Source organism: Trachypithecus francoisi, unplaced genomic scaffold, assembly GCF_009764315.1.
Source record: "Trachypithecus francoisi isolate TF-2019V2 unplaced genomic scaffold, Tfra_2.0 Lachesis_group8, whole genome shotgun sequence".
Classification (NCBI taxonomy): Eukaryota; Metazoa; Chordata; class Mammalia; order Primates; family Cercopithecidae; genus Trachypithecus; species Trachypithecus francoisi.
The window spans coordinates 116,569,571-116,595,393 of NW_022681473.1; the positions used below are offsets into that span (position 1 = coordinate 116,569,571).

At 46.5% G+C, this 25,823-nt stretch overlaps 1 long non-coding RNA gene across 1 annotated transcript; it reads right to left on the bottom strand.

Moving 5' to 3' along the window:
* Positions 1-7,023: 7,023 nt before the first annotated feature.
* Positions 7,024-21,154, bottom strand: LOC117080645. Its single transcript, XR_004435911.1, has 3 exons — positions 20,962-21,154; positions 7,671-7,830; positions 7,024-7,195 (listed from the first exon to the last, which is right to left on the bottom strand). It is a non-coding gene; the product is annotated as an uncharacterized LOC117080645 (long non-coding RNA).
* Between the last annotated feature and the right edge of the window lie 4,669 nt (positions 21,155-25,823).

Sequence of the window (25,823 nt, forward strand, 5' to 3'; positions counted from 1 at the left end):
CCAATCTAAGGCCACACTCACTTGGCAGATAGTCTTTTAAAAATTAGAGGAAAGCCATACATTAGTGACCATTTGCTGACAATCCTTGTCCGATTCTGCTCCCCTATAACTGCTTCCTTTCTCAGACACTCTCTCAGGGGGAAAACTGAGTTATTATGCATGAGCTCATCTCAGGCCTCCAGAAACTAGACTGAATGGAATAAAAACTCTTAATGAGGCATTTTTTCTTTGTCGTGGGTGTTTTACATGTCTACTAGCATCTAGGATGCCCTCTCCAACTTGATCTTGGTCCTACAGAAAAATCTTTTTCAGTCTCTGTCTCTTCTGCACTTAGAATTTTTTCTGCCTGACTTCACCCTTCTGAGAACCACCAGCAGCATCACTGTGGGATCAGACAGTGACATTCTTGATGACCCTATAGATAAATCCAATGAGCAATTGCTACTGTGCACATTACTTAATTGTGTACACTCAGAGTGATGACTATGTTTTACTCATCCTCATATTCTTAGCATTTTGTTTGGTGCCTAAATTCTTAGGAACTTCTCAGTATAGGTTTATTTGGTTGAAAATATGGATATGTTTTGCTTTATTTTAGAGCTGAGGTTAGTTACAAATGGATTCTAGGATAGTCTCAAATGCAACAAAACATGAGTATCTTTAAAATCGTAGATATCATTAAGAATCTCCCAAGATGCCATTTTGGAATACTATGGAAAAGGAGCACAGAGTAAGGAAACTCTTATCTCAAGGTCTTTGTACTTCCTCTTCTGGCTGCAGTTCCACATGGTTCTCTCCCTCACTTCATGAAGGTCATATGAAAATGTTAACTTGTTAATGAGTTCTTCCCTAACTATCTTATATAAAATAAAATCTCCATCCCCATCCCCAGCACTCCCTACTCACCTTACTCTGCTTTATTTTTCTCCATAGCACTTATCACCATTTGACATACCTTGTGTCTACTTGCTCATTTGTTCACTGTGTGTCTTCCCTCTCGTTGGGCAGAAAGAGACTTTGTGGGTTCACTCATTGCTTTTTCCTCAGGTCTAGAAGAGTGCCTGGCATGTAGTAAGGAGCAAGGAAGGGCTCAACAAACATTTACTCAACAATTGAGTGGTGAATAAGAGAATTGTTGAAAATTCAATCACATGACTGAAAAGTATGTCAAAGAAGTCTCTTGGAGCAAAGAACAAAAGTTTGCAATACAAGATGTGAAATGATATAAGCTGAGACATAGAAGATTGATCCAGGATAGCCAACATTCCCTTCATGAAGTTTCCAAAAAAGAGAAAACATAATAAGGAAAAATATTAGAAGAAAATTTGTGAGAGCTGAAGAAAATCACCAATCTTAAAACTGAAGTTTCAGCCAAGGATAAGAGAAAATACAAAAGGCTTTTAGAGAAAAGTTAGAAAGTCACCTACAAAAGAATGAGAATAATTAGATTGGCATCAGCCTTTACATTAGCAGCACTGGACGCTAAGGGGTAAGACAGTTATATCTTTAAATTTTTGAAGAAAAATCATTTTGAACCTAAAATTCTGTACTTAAACCATCAATCTAGTAGAATAAAATGCAAACATTTTAAGACCCACAGTGAATATGAAAGTTTACCTTCCATAAAGTCTTTCTAAAGAAATAAGATGATGTTGTTTAACAAAATAAAAATAGAAACAAAGAAAGAAAAGAAAATGAAATCCAAGTAACAGTGAACCATATCCTAGAGACAGATATACAAGAGGTATTAAAAGAAGTCATCCAAATTAGAAAAGCAAATTGTCTATTATCTTTAAAAGAAGCTAGATTATCCCATAGCAAATACCTATTAAAAAGTTAGATGACAGGTGAGGTCATAAACTGCTTCAATTAACAAGAAGAAAGAAAAGCTATTAGAAACACCAGGGAAAACAAAAAACTATGAAAGAAAGTAATATGAAGAAAACTAGAATGTGGTCTGATTTTAACCAATTCATAATGTACAAGAAAGAGAGTCCACTTGACCTTAAAACTTGGAGTATTTCTTATCAGTACACAAGTTTAGTGACACATATTTATACCTTTTTCTGTAAAGCCTAGTTATACAAGTTGGTTCTGTGGTGAATAATCTTAATATGAATACATAATTACCTTAAATGAGATTTTAATTTTTGGAATCAACCTACAGTCAAAGTATGAATGGCTTAACTTTGGTTACAAAATGAAATGTAAATATAATGTTGATGATATTAGTAGGTGGAGATGTATGGAAAAAAGTGGAAAGAGCCAGGTGCGGTGGCTCACGCCTGTAATCCCAGCACTTTGAGGGGCCGAGACAGGCAGATCACGAGGTCAGGAGATCGAGACCATCCTAGCTAACACGGTGAAACCTCGTCTCTACTAAAATTACCAAAAAAAAAAAAAAAAAAGAAAGAAAATTTAGCCCGGCATGGTGGCAGGCACCTGTAGTCCCAGCTACTCAGGAGGCTGAGGCAGGATAATGACGTGAACCTGGGAGGCAGAGCTTGCAGTGAGCCGAGATCACGTCACTGCACTCCAGCCTGGCGACAGAGCGAGACTCCGTCTCAAAAAAAAAAAAAAAAAAAGTAGAAAGAAATACGGGAGTGCTAATTTCTACATTTTACATGACATGAGATCAGATATATTATCTAAAGATGATAAATCAAGAAATAAAAGTGAAAGTATATTATTTAAAGTTATAACAATAGCTAAAAGAAAACTAAAATTTTTAAAAATAAAGATTTGGAAATTGAAGGGGTTGGGTGTAGAGTAATTGAGCCACATTTTATGTCTTGTACTGATGGTTCATTGATATGATTTAAAGTAATTATATCAAAAAGTATATATAAAGTATATATTTCAAGAGGTGGAAATACATAAAATATGTAATTAACTACCAAATAATAAAAACAGAAATGGTTTAAGTGGTTACCTTTTGACCAACTGTAGTATGGGAAAGTTAACTTGCACATTTTCATAATATTCTGTTCTTTTTTTAATTAAATAAATTTTTATACTTTTTGTTTAATCTGCTTTTTAAAGGAAGAGATTATTTGTATTGGAAACTGCTGACCCATAGCCACTTCTCCTATGACACTTGCTATGTTGGGATGAGACAAATCAGACCACAACATTTTTTTTTCATGAAAATCTGGCTTTCTTTTTCTGAGATGGTTTACAAAGAGGCTATGAGGACCTTTGGAGATACTGTAAAATTTGGAATCAAAAGAAACAGGATAATTGTAGAAAAATCTTTTAATAAATTTTTATGCCTCAATTTTCCTACCCTTCAATGGGCTTCTTGCCCATGATTTTACTCCTTTGAGTCCCAAGGAGGCATTCAAATCCTCATCTATAGGAAACCCCACCAGTGGTCGTTTTCAGTCCATAAGCCACGAGTTACGGACAAGAGCCGGGCAGTTTTTACACGTTTCTGGCATGCAAATAAATGTGCCAAATGTTTAAATTACTCTGTGTGATTTCTAAGTCAGCAGCTTCAATGCTCCCTGTGGTAGAATCAAATTTCTGCATGAAGACCTGAGGAAACTGCTGACTTACTGAACACTCTGTAGCCAGACACCCACACAACTCACAGCACACCTTGAAAACACGGAGGTGGCAGGGTGGAGGATGGGGAGCCTTCTTTGCAGAGGCCTGCAGAGCCAGCCTCATCCTCCACACACATGGCTCTCCTCTACTCTAGACAAGAGCACCCCGGTTCCTCTACCCCTGCACTGATGGTGTTTCCATGGGTTATATTGGGTTGGGGAAGGGGGTGGATAAGAAATATACAGAAAATGGAAAACAAAACTGATTTGTGCAAATCCTCATCTGCGAAGCCTGCATTCCTGGTTGCCTGCATTTATAATATTAAGGGGGGGGGGAATTACAAATAAGGCAGTCAATGAGTTAGTATGAATCGGATCTTTGTTCTTTGGCAAACCCTGCCTGGAAAGCTGAGTGCAGGCTTCTCATTGACTTGCAGCATCAGTTTTACAGAAATGGCTTTAAAATCTGCCCAAGGTCCATTCTCCTCCTGCCAGGCCAGAAAGATTAAGAAAGATGACCACACAGCTGGACACCCTGTGGTCAGTTCTTATGAAAGGGGCAAATTCTGTGCAGTGTCTATACACCCCACCAAAATATGGGAAAGGAGCTGGGGAAATGGTCCCATGGACAGACCTGGGAACTGAGAAAGCGAACAGAGAGAGAAATAATTCTCCTGGCTCTGTTCTATGCCACCCACAGCCATGGGCTAGATACACTCTCTGAATGCCAAACTTGTGCTTCCCAGGCACCCTGCTGCCAGAATATAGCTGGAGAAAGCAGCCAGAGAATCCCACAGTCCAGGCAAGCACAAGACCTTAACTGGAGACAAGACTGTGGGGTTGAAAGGGAGGAAGATGAATCCTCTCAGATGTGTGTTGATTCCTTTCTAAGTTGAAAGCACTTATGCTTTTAAATCATCTCTCCTCCGAGTAAATTTGTGGGACAAGCTGTATTTTCCCCACTTAATAAATGATGAAATTGAGGCTCAGATTCGATTTGGATCATTGCCAGTTTGCATAGATAGCACCGGATTCTATTCGTTGGCCTTCTCGCTTCAGGGTCTTTCTCCTAGACCACATTACCAGTAGATGTCATTCTTTGACCAGCAGACAAATACCAGACAGTTGAAATTCTAGCCACTTGGCCGAAAGTTCAGGTTCAGGGAGCATCTGTAAGAGATGGAGGGAATCAAGGCCAGTGTGCCCAGCTCCTTTGCCTCTGCCCCACCCAGAGCTGAGGACCTGGACCTCATGTGCCTTCCCCACATGGTGCCTGCTTTCTCTTTTACAGAGATTCTGTGACCCCTCAGGGTTCCCAGATCCTCAATCCCACTGAGGCTTTGCCACAGGTGGGAGACTACATGTTTTTCCTCCAGACTAAAATATTATTCCAATAGCTTTATTTTTATATTATTATTATGGTTTGTCGTTTGCTTTTTGTTACTTATCTCCTCTGGTCATGAGTCTGCTGCATACCCTAGACCAGGTGGGTTCAAATTTCCCCTATTCTAATTTTAATTTCCACACGATCAGAATAAACATGGCTGCCTTGAGATCTCATTTTCCAGTGCTGCCGGAAATGAAAATTCCACGTAGCCTAGTGGACCTTCCCTCCTCCTCTCACTGGACAGCTTGCTGTTTAGAGGCTCCTGCCATTCTTAGCACGGCAGCTGTCACAGCCGTTAGCCATGGAAAGACCCATTCGCTCATTTGATCCCATCTCCCTGCCAGGGCAGGATATAGGCCTTGAAAGTGCTTCCTGGTCTAAAGACTGAGTCGGGGTTTATTTATCCTAGGTTACAGCAAACATTACTTCAAAAAACAGGAAAGACAGTCTCATCTTGTTGATTGTGATACCAGTTATAGCAATGAGGTGGAGGCGTTGAGGAAGCAGAGCTTGCATTTCCATACAAGGCTACCTTGGAACCTCATCTATTGTCAGGGAGCCGAAGTGTGTCGCTGTGACAACCCTTATAGGACCTTGGGAGTACTGGCTACTCCTGCTCTCACGTCCCTTAGGGCTATGAGAAATAAAAACAATTATATCAGCTTGTGACATTCTTAGATTGGTCCTAATTTACGAAGCTCCTTATGGGCAAATTAATTGTCCCATTTGCCTTTCATTGGGATCAGCACTAAGATACACTCAATAAAATGTTTAATTAAGACTAATGGAATGCTAGAACTTATTCCTTCTAACTGCATTTTTGTAAGAAAATTATATCTAACAATAATTTATTGTATAGTTCAAAATGCCTAGAAGAGAAGAACTATAATGCTCCCAACACAAAGAAAAGATAAGTGCTTGAGGTGATGGATATCTCGATTACCCTGATTTGATCATTACACATTGTATGCATGTATCAAGTTATCACATGTACCCCAAAATCTGAACACTTACATAGTGATAAAAAGCAGAAACAAACAAAAAAGACAGATTGAAAAAGAGCCAGTTGATCAGGAAGGAAGGGAAAGAGAATGCACAAAGGATTCCTAGGCTCATTTGTATGGAGCAAGCTAAGTTGAATAATGTCTCACCTCAAATTCAAGAAGTATTTCCCTGCTAATCGCTGCACTGTTAATAATACTAAGAGCTAACACTTATTAGACCCTTACTACTTGTCAGGCACTGAGCTAAATATTCAACACGCATCATAACATTTAACAACGCTTAAGGGAAGTAGTGATATTATTTCTATTTTGCTGAAAGAAAAAAATGAGGGTACAAGAGGTTAAACAATTTGCCCAAGGTGACATACAGGTAAAGATACAGGTAAAGGGCAACCTGAATTCAAACTGGAATTAATCTGACTCTTGAGCCTGTACTCTTGACCACATGCCATACTGCCTTTCTGCTCTTGGTTTATGTTTAGAGAACCAGTGCTGTCAGAGAAGAAAAGTGAGAGGTAATATTATTGCTGTTATTCATCGGATAATTTTAACTCTGCCCTTATTTCTGAGAGGTAGTTATTTTCCTTTTCCACCCTCCCTGGTCTTCAATCGACCCCCACTTTGTCTCCATGGCTCCCCTCGCCCACTTGATCTCTTTAGCCTCTTTCCCATCAGAACATTAAGTGATGGTTGAACTAAGAAGCGTCATGACCAATGACCTTGGATAACTCCACTTTCTTTCAACCCCTGCCTCAAACAGGGATTAGGGAAGAAAATAATCTCTGGGATGCTACCTTCCATGAATCAGGGTCTAGCACCAACTAATATTTGGGTACATTTCATCCAGTATCTTCACTCTCATTGTCATTTTTGATGTGTGGGACAACCATATGAATTAGGCCAGTCAGATAGTACTGCTTTACAGACAATGCAACTGAAGCTCAGAAAGCAGGTGCAGTTGAGAGTTGAGCCAGATCCGGTTTCAAATCCCAACTGTTTTCTACAAAATAATGGCAGCCTCTTCTGAGAATGAGAAGCTGCCCCATTCACGCCACCCTAAAGAGATGGTTTGCTTTACCTGGGACTTCGAGCTGCACCCTTGTGGCACAGCTGTCATTCGTGGAGGTTAAGTGTTCTTGGCAGGCAGAGGTTTCCATGAGAGCTCGTTTATGTTGGCTACGAGACTGTTCTTCTCCTAGCATGTAAACCACATTGTTTTGGTTTTCTTTCATTGTTTGTCTTGCTTTAAACATTGTCTTGATAGAAAGGGAAATACAAGGTCTTAGGTATCAATGTAAAGTTTATCAACAAATCTACACAGAAATATGCATCTATAAATCCAGACTATAAAGAACAATGACAAATGAGTCAAAACACCTGGACTCCAGCCCAGATCTTCCAGTGAATTTTATGAAGCTTTGAGAGAGCCACTTACATTCTCCAAGCCTCAGTTTCCATAAAGGAAACAATGGTGGGCTAGAGGATCCCTACAGAGTAGCACTTTCCCAGTATTGAAAACCCATGGATTTTAGGATCCTTAGCCCTGCCGACTGTTATCTGAGCAGGGGAAGCATATTTGTTTTAAGCAATTGGGACTGTAGAAGACATGGGTGCTTCCTTCCTGGGATAGTCAGGCAACAAGATGCATGTAAGATTTCCAAGGAAGAGAAGGCAAGCCATGGGGTTGAGTGGGAGCAAGCTGGTCTGCTGGGAAGGAGCAGAAATACTGACCACCTCAAGTCCTGAACACCCAGTGGAGGTCGTGCCTTTCCATGGGTGGTCTCCAAATTCCGGGCATGCTTTTTCTTCCTGTTTCCAAATAGCTTAGCAAGCTTAATCCATCCACACAACATGTAATAAGCTCTTCTGTGTTCCAGATATTTGATAAGAACTGAAAATAAAAGATAAAGCAAGATTCTGTTCTTAAAGAGCTTATCCGAGGAACAAGTAACAAGAAATGATGTGAATTTTTAGCAGAAATTTGCAAAACATCAGATGAGAAAAATACGATATGTGTGTTCTATGTGGATTGGCAGGGTACATTATTTTATACCAACTCATGACGTTCTTTACCCATTTGATGCATGGGAAATCCTAGTTCCCCAACTACATAAGGAGCTCCTTGAGGGCAGGATCAAGACTCATGTTTGTTCAGCGATACCTCACCCAGTATCAAGCACATCAAAAGTTGTTCACTAATCTGGACGAGTGCTTCCCCAATCTGGACATGAGGTAGAATCCTGCTCCCTGCCCTGTTGAAATTGGGAGTGGTCCTAGGAGAGGGTCCTAGGATGAAATTCGAACAGGGTCACTTGGCAGAAAATTAGAGGACCACTGAAGAGTTTCGGCCTTTCTGTTCTTCTCTCTGGCACATGTCAGTGACAGCTGCTTATCAACTCGGGCCCAGAGTAACTCTGATACCATGGAACAACACCCCCTGCCAGCCCGGTGTTCATGCAGCATGAGTAAGATGTGTTGCTTCAAGCCACTGAGGTCTGGCTCTTGTTACCACAGTGTAACCTAGTCCAGTCTGTCTAGTACAGAAGTGTTCCACAAATATTTGCTGATCTCTGTACCGATGCCTCGATTATAGCAGATAGGTAAGGAAGTAAATAAAGTAAGTTGGCAGCAGCCCTAGGAAAAGGCTACTTCCACTGAAAAAATACTTTCCCAGCTCTTTCTAATACACTGTTGTTCATATTTCTAGCAAAGCACCACAAAAGGCCATTGACATTCCATCTCTGTCAGCATTTCTTCTACTTTGAGGCTGCTTTGTGGCTGCTCAAACTCAGATTGAAGTTTGCTGTGAACCTTAGCAGTGAATGTCTCTCTCTTTGCCTCAAGACTTTTGTAGTCAGAAGAGACAATGCAGTAAGTAGTCCTGGAAAATGGTAGACAATTGGGGAAGAGTTAAGATGAGAGATTGTCTGAAAAAGTGTGTGAAGATTGGAAAGGAAAAGTTCCACCAAGACAGAGCTCCCCAGGGATTGCAGTCAAAAACCACTAGGAAATTGAGATAGATGTTGATGCCTTTAGGAGCCTGGCCTTTGGCATCAGCCAAACCTGACCTTGAATCCCAGCTATTCACTCACCTACTGAGTGACTGAGCAAGTTACTGAACTTTTCTATCCAATTCAGTTTCCTCATCTGTCAAACATAGGGCCATTGACAACATAGGAAAGTAATTTTCCTTAATAATAAGGACACATTTTTATATTATGTGCTTTTAAAAGGAGCTTAAATAGAGAAGAGAGATCATTTTCCAGTGCACCTAGCACAGCAACGACAACATAGAAAGTGTTCAAAAAATGACAGCTTAAGAAAGCAAAGGATGTGGAAAGATTCACTGAAGGGCTGCAGAACATAAAAGAGGCTCTGCCTGGGCTCAGCTCCCAGGAAACTCTCAAACTCTTGCCCAGAGCATCGTGATGTAGCCCTTGGAACCTCACGTAGGTGATGATGATCCTTTTACCAGATATCAGAACTTAACGAACCTTCAGCCACTTAAAAGTGCTCTCTGGAAAGTATTCAACAAGGGCTTGAGAAACCAAGGAGACCCTGATGGAGGAGATGTCAAATAACGTGAGAGCCTTGTTCTGTCTAAGCTAATTTCCCGCACTTTCCAGAGAGATGGAAGTGATTGGTCTTCGGTCTGCTCAGCTGACTTGGAAGCATTGGCCAAAGGGCTCGGGACAGGCAGGGAGAAGGTCGAAGTCTATTGTCTCCACTTGGGACAGCCTCAATGTCCTTTTGTTCCAGCTGGAAGTAGCCCCAGAAATAGCAGTAAAGGAAAAACATGTGCTTTGAGGTTCCCCATCTCCCTTTTCTGTGCCCTCTCCCTTACCAGGGGATTTTTCCTGTGCCCGGGCACCCCACGTTTCCTGAAGTTCTGCTCCAGAGACAATTATTCCCTCCGGCGGAGTGGAGAAAACAAGAGACTTGGAATTAAAAGACACATATCTGAATCTGAACGCGTTCACATGCCAGTCCTTATCTGATTGCCCCAGAGCCTCAGTTTCCTGGACACAGCAATAACCACCCCATAGTAGGTAATTATTTTATTATATTATAGTAGTTAAGAGATTTGGGTTTGATGTGAACAGCAGAGACAAGAAGAATTAATTTCTGCTCTTGTAGATGAAGCAAAACTTTTTTAACCAGGTAAAATTCCTTAACTTGCTCACTCCATTCATTCCTCCAGCCATCCATTCATTCACTAAACATGTATTCTGAGCCTACTGTTGTGTTAAGTAGCACTAAGTGACGAGAGCTGAAAGAGAATTCAGACCTTGGGAAGAAGGCTGACAGAGAAACAGATGGTAAAGCAGGAGAGTGGCTGCGGTGTTTAAAGCAGCAGCCCAGCAGATGAGGAAGGGAAGCACAGTGCACCTAGAGAGCTCAGGAGGGGCATCCTGAGTAAGGAAATGCCTGCTCTGAGCGTGAAATGACTGCTTAGAGTGTTATAGGTAAAAAAGGCAGAGGGAAAAGAAGGCAAGGATGAGACCGGGCACGGTGGCTCATGCCTGTAATCACCGCAGGTTGGGAGGCTGAGGCAGGCAGATGACTGAGGTCAAGAGTTAGAGACCAGCCAGGCCAAGGTGGTGAAACCCTCTCTCTACAAAAATAAAAAAATTAGCTAGGCGTGGTGGTGCGTGCCTATAATACCAGCTACTCAGGAGGCTGAGGCAGGAGAATCACTTGAACCTGGGAGTCGGAGGTTACAGTGAGCTGAGATTGCACCACTGCACTCCAGCCAGGTGATAGAGTGAGGCTCTGTCTCAAAATAAATAAATAAATAAATAATAATAAAGGCAGGAATGAGCTGAGAGGAAAAAAGTTAATTCAGGCAAAGAGAGGCAAGAAAATAGAGTAAGGAAAAACAGCATTTCTGTGTTGCTGAAACATCAGAAGGTGGAAAATGATGAAAAATATGGGTTTTCCTAGCCCCCAAGAAACTCTCATTTTAGAAGGAGAACTCTAAAATCAACCCCTCCTCTCAGAACTACCTCTGCAACTATCTGATCCTCCAAAGATTCCCAGGTACATTTAATTCATGCTGAAAATGCAAGGAAAAATAAAATGTGATCATCAAAATGTTCAAAGCTCCCTCCAAGTCTCTCTCCCATTTTCTGTCCCTTTTGTGAGCACCAACCCCCCAATGGTAGGAAGCATTTGTCTAAAAATAGCCCTTCTAAAAGACCCAATCTTTTCTGAGTTTCATAAAACATCTGCTGAACAGTTTCCTATAACTGTTTTTGGCCATTAAATCAAAGCTGGCAAAAACAATGTTCTGTTTCTGCCTTTAAAGCACAGAAATCGCCATCAGGCCTTCCTCTCAGACCCAGACGACAATGGGGTCAGAAATAGCCACGGGAGGCTTTGAAACACCTAAAGACCTGGGTCCAAGCACAGAGTTACTAGTGTCTTGTTTTTCTCTCTTTTAAAAGAGGCTGTTCATCTCCCAAGTACAGAAGAGAAACTTAGATAGGCCTAGCCTCCTGGGAGACGCTCTGCTCCCCCATGCAAATTACCACCTGCAGTGGTGGGGCGGTGTGGTTTGTGCAGCTCAGGGCTGGCAGAGAGCAGAGACCGGTAAAAGTCTCATCCTGCGTTGGCAGGGGCAGCCACACATGTGGAGTGAGCGTGGGGGTGGACTGGCATCTGGCTGTATGGTTGCGCCTTCTCTATGCTGTGTCTGTGCTGTTCACTGGGCTCCTATTTGCTCAGGTGGCACAGAACATGGGGGTTTGCAGCAACCTGAGCAAGTCCAGGGGAAAACTCACAGACACAAGGTCGAAAGATCTAGTAGGTTCTGTACAGACTGTGCTTCCAACTAGCTAAGCATCTTTGGCAAGACACTTTATCTCTCTGACCCTGTCTGGGTGGCAGCCATCAGTGCAAAAACTGCTGGGCCTTGTATACGGCAGGAGGAAGCCAGGGCTTGGTAAGATGCAGACGGAGGAACTCCCTGGGGCCAGGGCAGTCAGGCGCTAAGAGCAGCTCAGTGCTGGAGGTCGGCTGAGGGGCATGCAAGTCAATGGCAGTGCTGGAGCTGAGACCTCTGTCCGTGTGTACAAGACCTAGTCAGGGGCTGAGGACACATGAAACTGGATCCAGCCCCTGGGAGAAAACAGGCTTTAGAATGCCTGGTTAATCTAGGATAAGACTTCAGTCTGTACAGTGAACTTGAGGATTAGGTCAAAAACATTAAGGCAACCTCTTGATGCCAAGGAGTAAGAGGCCAGCACGACAGGTGAGGGGACAGGTGGCTGAGAGATTCCAGAGCACAGGGAGTGTATCTGTGGTGCTTGTCTATAGGTCTCACATGGCACATGCTTTGGGTCCCAAGACTTCATACTATCTTAAAATGGGTGACTGGGACAAAGTCACCAAACATTCAATGCCATTGTCAGAGCTGGCTCAGAATGGAGATGAACCCACCTGTAAGCAAGGTGTGAGCAGATGGGGATGACAGCAGCTAGGAGTGCGAGGCTGGAAGAGGGCTGGATGTGATGCACTGTGACCCTCCTCCCAGGTCAGCTCTCCAGGCTTCTGTGCACTCTCTCCCAGTTTGTACAGAATGGTCCTCACAGGCTTTGGTAGAAACTGGTTTCCATGTTCCCTGTCTGTCATAATTTGTGACAGACTCATAAAACAATGGAGGATGGTCCCTGTAATCTGTGGATACAGTTAGGTGGATACCAGGTCTATAATTGTAAGAGCAAAATGAGGAGTGGGAGTGAGCATGTCCTTGTCCTTGTGGATTTTCCCAGAACATAGCCAGGTCATGGTCATGACAGGGGAGATGCTGACTTATTTTCTCTTTTTCTTTCCTACCTCCTTCTCTCCCTCTGTCTTTTCCTTTCATCCCTCCCTCCCTCTCTCCCTTCCCTTCTTCCTTCTTTCCAGTTTCTATTAGTAGTGCTCTGAGAAGAGTTTAATTTAAAAAATAGATTAACATTTTACCCAAAACAGCGAAGCCAAAAAACAGTTAAGGTAAAGGAAAATACACTAACACAGTGAAGAAAACCTTCACTTAAAGATACTGCTACCAGAAGACATGGTGCAAATTTGCTCAAAAAGGCGTCATCTAGGAGATGCATGCAACATCTGAGCAAAGGATGCAAAGCCTGCCAACACTTTAGCTTGTTTGTGAAATTATTTCTGCACACTTGTCACTTTTTGAAGCAAAATATGAGGTCTATTTATAGATCTATATTTATTTGATAGAATAGCATTGAATGGGCTGCTTTAGGGATTGCCTGTTGCAAATTAACTGTGTGTGTGTGCGTGTGTGTGTGTGTGTGAACTTGGGATGCAGTAATGAATAGCTTGGACTGTGCTCATGCTCCTGAGTTCCCACCCCATTCAAAACCTACCCCTCACTCTTTCCTGGCAGCCACGCACAGACTTCCAGACCAGAACTTGGACCTGCATAGTGTCTCTGATGAGCACAGCATGTCAGCTACTAGCAAAGCAAAAGCTTGGCCAGGAAGAGGAAAGGAGTGGGGCATCAGGTGGGCCAAAATGGCTGCATCCAATATTGTAACTGGGGGAAAAGCTTCATAGATGATCATTTTAAAATGAATTCAGTCAGTTTGCCATTTGGTTCTCATCCTGCCTATCCAGGGAGATGAAAGATCGGCCCCCAGTTTTCAAATATTATATTAGGCCATGCAATAACAATAAAGTTGAGTAAGATTCTAGGTTTGCCCAACTTCTGGTCCCAGGCTCCTGTCCCAGCCAGCCTTCCTGCCCAGCCTCTATGCTGCCGTGCTCTGGCAAGCATAGCTGTGGCTGTAATGTGCACAAGACACACGTGGAGTGGTCCCTGGACCCCAGGAAGCAGGCTGAGCCTCCCTGGCAAGGGCCTGCTGCTGCTCTTGCCGTGCTGTGGCTAGGCAGCTGGAACAGCAGGCACAGCTGGGTCTGGCGGTGGGCTCTGGGCCCAGTGTTCATCTTCACCTGTCCTTCCTCACCAGGTTCAGGGTACTTTGCATTTGGCCTGGGAGTGCAGCCCCCTGGGTCCTCCCCAACTGCTTTTAGGGAGCCCTCTTTTTTGCTTCTGCCTCACCCTTCCCTTCCTGTAGAAAAGACCAGTCCATTCCTTGTGGGAGGCAGACGTGACCAAGACACCTGCTGTGGGTAGGAAGGAACGGGGAGGACGGTTGGGCCGTCTCAGCTGTGCCCTTGGTGGGCTTGCGTGACTGAGCGAGACCACGGCAGCTGTGAGTTCTGGATAGGGATGGATCCTACATGCAGAGGGGGTTCAGGTGGCTGTGGGTGCCATGTAATATTCAAATTCACCCAAGCCCTCATGCTGTGTGTGCAAAGGGGCAGGACTTTGGACCCCTCATTCTCTTGGAAGCAATGGAGCCTGTAGGGTTGAGAGGGCAGCAGGCAGCCTGGGAACTCACAGTAATGGGCATCGGGTCCTCCAGAGCAGGCTTCTGATTGGGCTTAAATCTAGCGATCAGGAGAGAAGGCGGTCACGGACAGCCCCCCATAGAGGGGAGGCAGCCTCCTACGCAGTGCAATGCTGAAGCAAGAGCACAGAGCCTCACGCGTGCGTGCACACACACTCGCTTCCTCACTCACACCCCCCGGTCAGACAGCCCCAGCCCTCAGGCTGGCTCCTCCACCTAGCTTTGTGTCTGTGGGCAAATTGCTCAGCCTCTCTGAGCCTCAGATTCTTTCAAAAACAACAACAGCAACAAAAATAGGCACTTAAATAATACTCATTTTACAGGATGGCTGTGATCATCAAATACAAGAGTATATAAAAAGTGCTTCCCAGTTAGTCAACAAATATTTACTTAATTCACATCTATTCCATGTAGGTCTATGCCAAGCACTAGGAAGACCCTAGAGAATGAAGTAAACACAGCGGCTGGGGGTGCAGGTGTAGGAGACAGACAATAAACATGTGAGCATGAGGCAAATGTGCATTCACAAGTGCTGACAACGACCTCTGAAAGGTGGCGCTGGGACAGAGCAGTAGGGTGGCAGAGGGAGGCCTGGCTCTGCCCAGGACAGTCCCTGAGGAAGGGACATTCGGGTCACAACCCGAGGGTGACGAAGGGGACAGCTGTCAAAAGTGGCAATGCTGTGTACACCCCAGAGCACCTGCCATGTGTCACCAGGCTCTTGAGACTCAAAGTAGAGTTTGCAACCTGGTGAGGGGAGACAGACGATGAACCAAGGGCATGAGAAATGGCAATGGGCATTGTTGAGTAGGGTCCTGGAGTTGGACAGATGGGAGGGGTGGGGGAGCATGCTGCAACTTCACAGAGTGGTCAAGGCAGGCATATTGAGGAGGTGGCATTTGAGAAAAGATTTGAAGATGGGGAGGGAAGAAGAAAATCATGATCTGTCTGCTCTGGCTTCTTTGGAGGACAAGCAGCTGATAGGAAAGCAGGAATTGCATCAAGAAGGTATTGAGAAGAGCGACGGAGCCACTGCAGAACTCCCAGGGAGGCACAGCAAGGGCTCAGCCTGGCAGGGTGGCCACGAGGACCCAGAAGCCACTGGCCGCCCCAGAGAGTTGTAAGCAGATCCAACAGGCTTCACTGACGAATGTCAGCTGTGAGAAACAGAGAGATGTGGAGCACCACCGCAGGGGCGTTGGCCTCAGAAACTGGGAGCCTGGAAGGGAAATTGCAGAGCAGGAGAGGACTGTAACGAACCGCTGTGTGGCGGAGACCAGGCGTTCAGCTGTGGCCATGTGAATTCCAAGACGACTGTCTTGTGAGTTCCCTGTGTATGGAGTCAGAGGGAGTCGGGGCTGGAGTTACAATGTGGAGTTGCTGGCACATAGATGCCTTCTGAAACCCACAGACTGGAGGAGAAGAGAAAAAAGGACAGAGAACCAAGCACACTCCAAAGCTAAGAGATTAAGGAGAAGACTGGGAACCAGCAGAAGCGGCGGAGTAGGGACCAGAGAAGCAGTAGGGAGAGCCAGGAAGAGTGGCAGCCCAAAGGCCCACTGAGGAAGCACAGCAAGAGAGCGAGACAGATGGCGTCACCTGCCACCAAGAATAGCAAAACAAGATGAGCACCAAGCATCAACATGCTCATTTCAGAGAGATGCGAGGGTTGCCCAAAGGCCTCCACCTCCAGAAGTTTCCTGTTCGGGGGTAATTCCCTCCCCGCATCCCTGAAATTCCTGCCTAGAATTGCTGATTGGAACAGAATAGCAAAGTCCAGGGCGTGGTTTCCAACACCAACCTGCCTCCACCTCGGATTCACAAATGCAAAGGGATATCACCGTGGGTCTAACCACAGAAAGTGGAATCAACCCTGAGGGAAGGGGGAAAAAAATGGTATTGTGGGGGGAAAAAAATGGTCCAGGGAGTAGACACAAGTGACAGCCCTCAACAGTCACACTTTCCAGATAATTTTGAAATTCCCTTCCAATTCCTACCCATCTCTCATCTGAAGATGCAGGTTGCTGAGGGCAGCTGGGCACAGGCTGGAGGTCCTGCTTTTGCACAGAGATAGCAGCAGCTGACGTAGGGGGCTGAGGAGCACACAGGGAAGCCTCATCCACAGGTCCTGGAGCAACTTCCCCATCCCCTGCACCAGTGTTTATGGATAGGAAGGCCTGGGGCTGGGCCATGGAGAGGAAAGCCCAAGGTCTGGTCTGCCTGCTGCCGATAAGTAATTACACAAGACAAGCAGAAGGAATCCAGACCGAGATCTAAGAGCATCCAGATGCCCACCGCAGTGGGCCCAGTTCCTGAGCTATGACAGGCTTTAATGTGCGCCCCAGCTCTTGGGGACAGAGGCCTGGCTGCCGGCCCTTCTGTTCTCTGGCACAGACCCAGGCCCCCTGACCAGGGGAGGGGACTACTGGCTCCCTCTTCTCCACACTCCGAACACATGGCCCAGGCCCAGGACAGTTTTCAGAATTGAACGTGAGCTCTTGATCATTTAAATGAGGTGTATGTGCAGGACCCTGTGCCAGGTACACTTCAATAGAGTTAATCCTCACAGAGGAGCAAGCTGAAAAATAACCTCTATGGTGTCGCTGAAAGGCAATCAGAACAGACAAATAAGAAAATGAGACTCAGCACAATGAAGTACTTTTCCCAAGGCTGCACAGCTAATACACGGCCACCCTGCATTCCCATCCAGCCCCTGCCACGGCGTCCCTGGGCCTGCGAAAGCGGCCCGCCACCGACACCAGCTTCCCGGACATCTGTGGAGAAAGAGAATACTCAAACATTAAATGCAATTTTCCTCCTTCTAAAGCATTTTGCATCAAGAAAGAAAGGGAGGGGGATCTAACAAAACCACAGACCACGTATCAAAAAGCGCAGCCCAAACATCTCTGGGTCCTCACTTCCCCGTATTCTCCTTTCTCCAGAAAGACAGTAAATTGCCTACTTCCTTCTCCTGTGAGTTTGACAGAACAAAGAAGCATAGGACAAAAGCAGGGAAGGATGAAGTGACAGCCGCAGAACTATGGCTGATCAACTTGCCCCGCATCAGAAAGTCAATGACTGAAGCAAAGTCTTTTCGCATGCCTGGGAAGAGGACCTGCCCAGGGGAGGGGCTCTCCTTCCTGCCTTGAGACCACTCATCATCCCGCCCCGCCCCCGCAGAAGGAACAGCAGCACCAGGAGGTGGAGAGAGGCAGAGGGAGGAGTGGAAAGAATGGAGTGATGGTAAATGAGGGAGAGAGTTGGGGAAGACGGGGTAGGTCCAGAAGGCCAGGAGACCAGGCAGGCTTCATTTGAAGGCTTCTTCCAGCCCCCCACGTCTATGAGGTCTGCTGATTAGAGGAGAAAGGGTGAGCCAGAAGTTGGGACTCCAGGGCTTTCACTGGGAAAAGCCAAGCATGAAAGAAAAGGAAGCCTCTAGGTCTCTAGGGTGAGGATAGACAAGGAGCATCTCGGGGAGAATGTGGAAAGCAGAAAATGGGGATGTGAATACATGAGAGAGGCTCTGAGATGAGTAAAAGAGAAAAGTCACCAAAGATAGAACAGTGAGCAGGATGGAGGTGGGCAGCAAGACACATCTATAACCCACCTTATTCGTGTCCTCCACCTCCTGGACCAAGGCAGGGGCACACGATTCTCCAGCCTGGAACCCCAGCTGTCCCTTTCATAGCCACACAATCTCTTTGCAAGCTATGGTCTGTGGGCCTCTGTAGTGCCTGAGTTCCCCACCAGCCCATGAGCTCTATGAGAAAGTAGGTGTGTCTCACACCCCAGGTCGGCACTCAGGGGTCACCGGTGGTGTGGATGGACAAATTAATGCAGGGGTCTCTTTCACCCAACATGACTGATCCTCCACAGGTCTCTCTCAGGGGTCCCAACCCTACTCCCCGCCAGGGTCTGCGCTGTGTGTATGGGGCTGCTTCTCCTCCCTCCTGATTTCCAGCTCTGCCTCCAGATCTGTCTTAGAGATGAGAAGCGCAAGGTTGGCAGAGGTGTGGCCTTTGCGTTTATCTGCTGCCTCCAATCTGTGCCCCGGCTCAGGGAGGTGAGGAGAGGGATGGGAGGTAGAAGGTGGAGAAAGGGCTCTATGAATATTGGAGGAGTAGAGAATTTTAGCCAGAGACTGTGTTTTTATTGCAAGGAATGGGAGAGAATGTAGTGGGACAGTAATGTGTTTTCCAAGCTGACCCTTGGCTCAACATGAAAAAAAAAAAGGGCAGCAGTGGAAAGTGATGTCAAGACACCAGTGGTGTGTTTGAAAGGCAGGATCCCTGGGTCCAGTACCAACTGGCCCCTCACTCCCAAATCCAAGGCACTACTACTGTAGTTTTTCAACAAATTTATATTCTGACCTGAGCTACACCAGATAGTACTCAGTGCTAGGATCAGGGCAGAGAGCAACACAGACACCCTAGGTCCCCATCCCAGTGGCGCATATGGCCTGCAGGGAGATGCGGGACTGCGGTTGCGCTAAGCACTGTGGCAGAAAAGCACAGGAGGCTCTGAGCGCACAGAACAGGCACCTGGCTCCACCTGGGAGGTCGGGGAAATCATCTCCATGAAGTGACTTTCAGGAAGAGGCTGAGGAGCAAGGAGGAGGAGCCCAGAGATGATGGAAAGGGATGGCACGGGCCTGGTAGGCAGCCCTGGTTGGAGGAAGCCTGGCCTACCTCAACCACAAAGAGGTTGCTATGGCTAAAGCGTAAAGATAAGAATGGGCCTAGGCAGCTCCACTGACTGAGAAAACAGAAAGGCTGGGGACACAAAGACCGCCCTGGAAGCCGATAGTGACCCCAAGCAATAGGCCTGCATACATGCAAAATCGAGACCTGTGTACGTGAAACCACCTGAGACCTGCAGTGACTCAGGAAAAAAATGAGTTGGGCGGAGGAGGCTCACTGTGCCTTAGGAAAGGTGGGGAGTGAAGGAAGGTGGGCACCACAGAACCAGAGCCGGAGGACCCAGCTAGGCGCTGGCAGCAGCATTTGTAGCATCAGGGGATGCAGAGAGCAAGTCTAGGCTCTGCCCTCGCCATTGAGTTAGGCTGTGTATAGCCAATTTCAGCTCTATGTCCCAGACTGCAAAGATGGCAAGTGTTCAGGAAAAGGAATGAACTCAAATAAGTAGGGGAGTCTTGGAGAAGGAAGCAGAGAAGACTGGAGTTGAAGAAAACCAAAGGATGGTAAATGGGCTGGAGGGTATTCTTGGGTGGGGTAAGAAGAGTAAGCCTGAGGGAGGGTGCACCCGGATTGTGTAGGGGGCAGCTGGTCAGGGGGATGGGTAGGACCTGCAGGGCGCCAGGCAAGGAGGGCCTTTGAGTTCTAGTCAGGGCACGTCCACGAGAGGCCAAAGAGGGCCACTGGAGGATTTTGAAAGGTGAGCAGCAAAACAGTGTAGGTGGGGGAGAGCTTAATCCAAAAGTGGTGTACAGCCCGAAAGGGAAGGAGAGGAGGGAGGCAAGTCAGGGGTCACAGCAGCCTAGGCTGGGCAGGATGGGACTGAGGGGGTGCACCACCGCAGGCAGGGGAGAAAGTGCCAAGTCCAAGCATTTCCGAGCAGTAGCACGGACTGGGGGTGTCGGTGGAAAGCTGGCTCCCGGGTCTGAGTGACTGGGTGAAGGCAGGGGCAGTCTCAGCGCAGAAAGGCAGGCAGGGCTGGGGGAGGCCAGGAGAACAGATGGGGAAAGGGTCACTTTTGAGGAAACCCAATGCACAAAATAAATTAAAGGGAGCTGCACTGGTTTGAAAGTAACGGCACCACGAGCCCTAGCCCTTGGTCCCCCACCCTCACACTCAGATCTCCAGGCCTTCCCAGAACAAGGCTGGAAAGTCCCCGTGAGAGCAGCTGAAGATCGCAGAACAACCCTGGGGCAGAGATCAGGGTCAGAGATGAAGAGCTGGGGTCGCCAGCATGCAGCTGATAACTAAAGACACGTATGGCAGCACCCAGAAGGACAGAGGCGGTGCAGGGCTGAGTGGTGTGGAGGCTCCCGCTAACCACCCACCCTGTTTTGCTGTTTCAAATGCCAGCTGCACGGTGCCACAGACACCATCTCCTCCTCTGGACTGTGCTTCCTGCACGGCCTCTCCTGTACCAGATTCTGTCTGACTCCATCTCTCCCTCTCTTTCTATGTGCCCTGGTCCAGCACACAGCCTCCTTGTCTTCCTCGTTTCTTTCTCTCTTCCTTCTCCCAGCTGCATAGGCACCCGTCCATCTGGGCTCCTAGCTTTAGACCCTCTGAAGCTTCCCACCGCCACTGCCCCCTCATCAGGTCTTTTTGGGTGGCATTTCATGATTTATTTTTAGCCCCTGTGCCATCCTGAGGATGTGAACAATATTCCTGAGTCATGGTTCTGCACGGAAGCAGGGCCAGACACTCCCTGCACGTCCCTGAAGACGGCTTATCAACCTCTCGCCAGGCCTACAGGGAAGAGAGCTTTATCCGACAGTTCCACTTCTGGATGGACATTTTTCCTTCTTCCCCTCCACCTCCAGCTCAGCCTCCAGCTGCTCCAACCCAGGAGGCTTCAGTCAGAGAAGCCAGCTGTTCTGGGGCAACAACTTGAGCTAAACTCACCCGTATCCACATCACATCCTCAGCAGAGTCAGTTTCAGGAAAAAGGGATCGTGCGAAAGCCTCTGGTGTTTCTGTGATTGAGAACAGAGAGCAAGCCAGTTCAGAAAATGAGCAAGGTGAAACTGTTTCTAAACAGTCCTGTATTGGGGGCCAGAGACTTGGGTTCTAGGCTTGTCACCTTAAGCAAATCACTTAATCCCACTCAAAGAATATTTTCCAAATCCCTCCTCTCTGCGAGGCTCCAGCCTGGGCTCTGGTTTCACCTGAGTAAAACAAGCTGATCCTAGTAAATCATAATAATGGCTGTATTTATTGAACAATTACCACATGCAATGCAACATACTAGATACTCAGAAACACTGACATTTTTTTCACAGGAAGAAACTGGATCTCAAATTATTAATAGAGTCGCATGGCCCAGAAATCTGGATTTAAAATCATTTTGGTGTCATCAAATCCCAAGTATATCCACTCCACCTCTCACTCTCCCTGGGCCTCTTCTAGCCCCAATCGTTAGCTGCCCTCATTGCAGAAGAAAGAATAACCAAATCTTAGACAATTACCCACTTGCCAGGTACCCCGGCTGGCAGGGTAAAATTCAGTGTTTGGGGAGCCCAGAGTGATGAAGGATGTGGAGAGCCTTCACACTACGGACAACAGTCACCAAGCAGGACCCCACGCTTGGCTAAGCCTGTGAAATATCTAGGCACAAAACATCTCTGCCTGCCAATGCTTCCAAATGGAGAAAAAAAAATTTGTGTCTGTGGCAAGATTTCACCCAATTCTATCATCCAAATTTTTAAAAGTAAATTCATTTAAATTTCGTCATGTAGTGTCCAATGTGACAGGATCATCAAGTGTAAGATTACACTGTCAAACTGACAAGACCCAGCTTCCTGGCCCCTTCTCCCATGTCCTCTCTCTCTGTCAATCTCTCTCCCTCCCTCCCTTTTCTCAACAGCAATGCCCTTTCCCCTCCCCTGGCCCCACACATATACCTTTGGCTGCAGCTTGAGAACCACTGCTTGCCTTTTAGATGCTTTGTGATTTCCCAACAGAAAATATAAAACGATGTGTAAATTACATGGCTGGGGTAAGAGGTGGGAAAGAGAAAGAAGTCCTGAATCAAACTCAGAGACTAGTTTCTTCCAGATGGACATGAATAATCCCAGGAGTGTTGCTCAGAGAGGGGCCGGTCTGCTGACCTTGATGCAAGTCCTGGGACCCGGCTGTTCCCTGTAGGATATTAGTCACTCCATAAAACCTCTAGGCCAGTTTCCCAGGCTGTGGGGCCCTATAGCCAATTTCCCATAGGGTCTCAGAGCCTGAGAACCTATGCATCTCACTGCCTGGTGGTCGGTTCATGTTGCAGCAGATGTGATTTGCCTCTTGAAACATGACTTCAGCAAATGTCCCAAGACAAAGCTGTAAACTTTCTTAACTTCTCTCGCAGAGGGAACTCCAGGACCCAACCCAGCATCCCTCCTTCTGGCCATGACACGTGTCAGAGCCTGGGGAAATACAGAGCTCTTGCCTCGAGGAAATGCCACACGTGTGTTTCCAAGAAACCATATGCTGGGAGTTCCAGGGATGTTCCTGGGGCAGACGAAGGGGCAGCACAGAGCTTGGAGTAGGATGTTTGGTCCCCAAAACACTTCCGAGACCAAGCTAAGGAGGGAGAAGCATGGACTCCTAGGTGGCCGGATTTGGAGGTCACCCAGCACAAGTCCCTCCCACGACATTCCTGTCCTGCATTCGTTGGGTCTTAGCTTAAACTCCACCTTCCCCTCCCCAGCAACTGATTTCACCATTGGATTCCTTTCTAGGTTTCAACATTCTTCAGCAGCTGACAATCACATGGCGGGCAGGGTAGTAGGGATATCTCATCAATGATGGAGTAAGAGAACACATTTATTCATTGTCCACTAAGTCTATCAGCCCTAAAGATCTCTTATTTCCAAATAGGAAGGAATTCAGATTTAAAAGAAGGAGAGAAATCAGAACGGATGACAATTAGAAGAAGAGAGGAAGCGGGAGGCAATGCAGCTGAGACACTAGACAAGGAAGGGAAGAGCTCCAGGTATCAGACATCTGTGCTGGGCGGCATCACCCAACCCACGGGTGAGCGCAGGCCCGGCCGGGGTCTTACGAAGAGTGTCTTTGTGTGGACATGAACACAGTCAGCGATGCTATAGAGGCGGCTCCCTGGACATACTCCATTCGGGTGGCCCTGATCACCAGTCACATGAGTCCTTGTGTCTGTGTCTTGATCTATCCCCGAACTACAATAGCAGCTTAGGATAAAGCTAACAGCATGCCTCCTAAAAAGTAAAACTGGTATTTTCCTTCTTGATGATGAAATACATAAATGTATCACTTTGCAGTGAAAACGTGATGCCTCCGTAACCAGAGAGGTCACCTTGAGGCCTGAGTATGTAGTTGGAGGCTGAGGGCACAGCCCTTTGTTCCAAAAGCTCCTTGCAGTTTTGCTGTTGCTTAGGTTAGGTGGTTGTTGTTACTTGTTTTTTTGTTTTTTGTTTTTTTTCTGTTTTTTTTTTTTTACTTGTTTTTGTAGTGGAATCAATGTTCACATCCTATGAACTCTGTCCCCTAGAACCCTGAAATCTTTTCTAGAAACCAAGATATTGTTTGCTTCCTTGAATTGTCTTTAGAAATGCAGAATTTAGGAAAGTGATGGGTGGATGCCACCCTGCCCCTTGTGCTTGACTCCCAAGAGTTCTGAGGGTGCCACGCCCACCATTGACTTGAGCTGCTGTCTTGTCTCGTGTTTGTGGCCATCACTGCCCCAGCTGTGCTAAGGAGACCTCTGTCAAAACTTACATCCCACATTCCTACTTTCCACAACCTATTACTTGCAGTGTTAACCCTAAAATGCCCACATGTATTGAGCTAGGCTTCTGCATTTAAGAATTTTTCCCCGTCCCCCAGCACCTCTGTGTGTAGGGGGAAGGTTCATAAACTTGAGTTTGCCTTTGCTTTCTACCCTTGTTAGACCCTGGTACATGCAACAGACTCAGATTTATATTTGTTGTAAAGTTGTAAAAATATTATGAAGTCATCAATTTTCCTTCTGTCTCCACTTCGCTTAACATCTGATTCACAACTTAATGTATGTCCTAAAAAAAGAAAAGAAAGAAAGGTTGGGGGGGAGCAAAGAAAGGCCCTTCATCACTTAAAAGCAACGAAACCAGACTGTTCTACATTACATAATAATTAATAAATAAGTGTATCACTTTGGTTCTGAGGCAGTAGTGTCAGCTAACATAAAACTAACATAAAAACCAAATAAGATTAAAAAAAAAAAGGATTACAGAATCTGGGGCCGTATCCTTTATTCTAACCCCCAAAGTCAACTGTCTACTTGCAGGATGGGCTCCTCAAATCCCTGGGAGGGGCTCTAAACCCACCGTTGACTTTTCTTGGAGGTCTCACCCAAGAAGCTTGACTCTGAATCATAGAATAAAGATCAGGGTGAAGGAGAAATCGAGAAGCTTGGGAGGAGACAAAAAGAACATGGCCAGGCCATCCAGGGATCTCACTTGCCAAGTTTTAAACAGACCTTCTGAGCTCTAACAAAATGCACACCCCAAGGTATTAGGACTGATTTACTCTGGCCTGAGGTGACTTCCTGTTTTTGAAGAGAAGAGGTGGGTAGCAGCTCAGAGATGGGTTCTGGGCACCAGTTGACTTTGACAAAACAGTCCTCGCTTGACTTCAGCATAACTGGGGCAGATAGGGCGAGATAGGATTACTCCCCAAACAAGAAGTTTCACAACCAGGCGAGCCACGTGCTTACGAAAGCGGGGAGCGGGGTGGGGGGATGCCAATGCAGAGGTGGGGCTCCCAGGCCTGAGAGGGAGGTGACAGGCACTGGTGAACTTGCAGGGTGACTGACTTCAGTTGTCTTTCTTCAGCAGGAAACCAAAAAACAGTGCTAAAAGAAGGTGACTGAGAATCAGAAAGACATACTAGCTGCTACTGCCCGCAGCTGGCTTTCTTGCACCTTTTCCCCCCATTTAATCACCGGAGGGGAACTCACAGAGGACGGCTGCTCACTGCAGGGACCATAGGACTAAGGCATACAATCAGCTCAGTAGGGCAACAACCCACACTGAATTTTTTAAGTAAGACCAAGTTTCAAATACCTCTGTCAATAAAACCCAACAATTAGACCACGTGTCCTGTTTCAATAACGAGAGTGAGGTTGCCACCACCAGAGGCAGCAATAAAGGTGTGAGCTTGGGTCTGCCTCTGCATTGGGGGTGCCCCCGGCTCAGCAACCCCTCTCCACCCAACAGCTCGCAGATCCCCTCCTCCACTCACCCTTTCCCCCCGGCAGGTGTTCTTTTTCTGAATAGCAACAACTACCACAGCCCTGGTGTGCTGTTTGTTCACTGGTGTTCCTCCATTTTACTCTGAAACACAAGAAAGTACCCAATAAATAATGGCTAAAAGAGTGAATCAGGCCGGGCGCGGTGGCTCAAGCCTGTAATCCCAGCACTTTGGGAGGCCGAGACGGGCGGATCACGAGGTCAGGAGATCGAGACCATCCTGGCTAACACGGTGAAACCCCGTCTCTACTAAAAAAATACAAAAAATTAGCCGGGCGAGGTGGCGGGCGCCTGTAGTCCCAGCTACTCGGGAGGCTGAGGCAGGAGAATGGCGTAAACCCGGGAGGCGGAGCTTGCAGTGAGCTGAGATCTGGCCACTGCACTCCAGCCTGGGCGACAGAGCGAGACTCCGTCTCAAAAAAAAAAAAAAAAAAAAAAAAAAAAAGAGTGAATCAGTGTAGGAATCTATTATCTATGTTTTTCCAGCCAAGCTTCTCATGAATAAGGCCC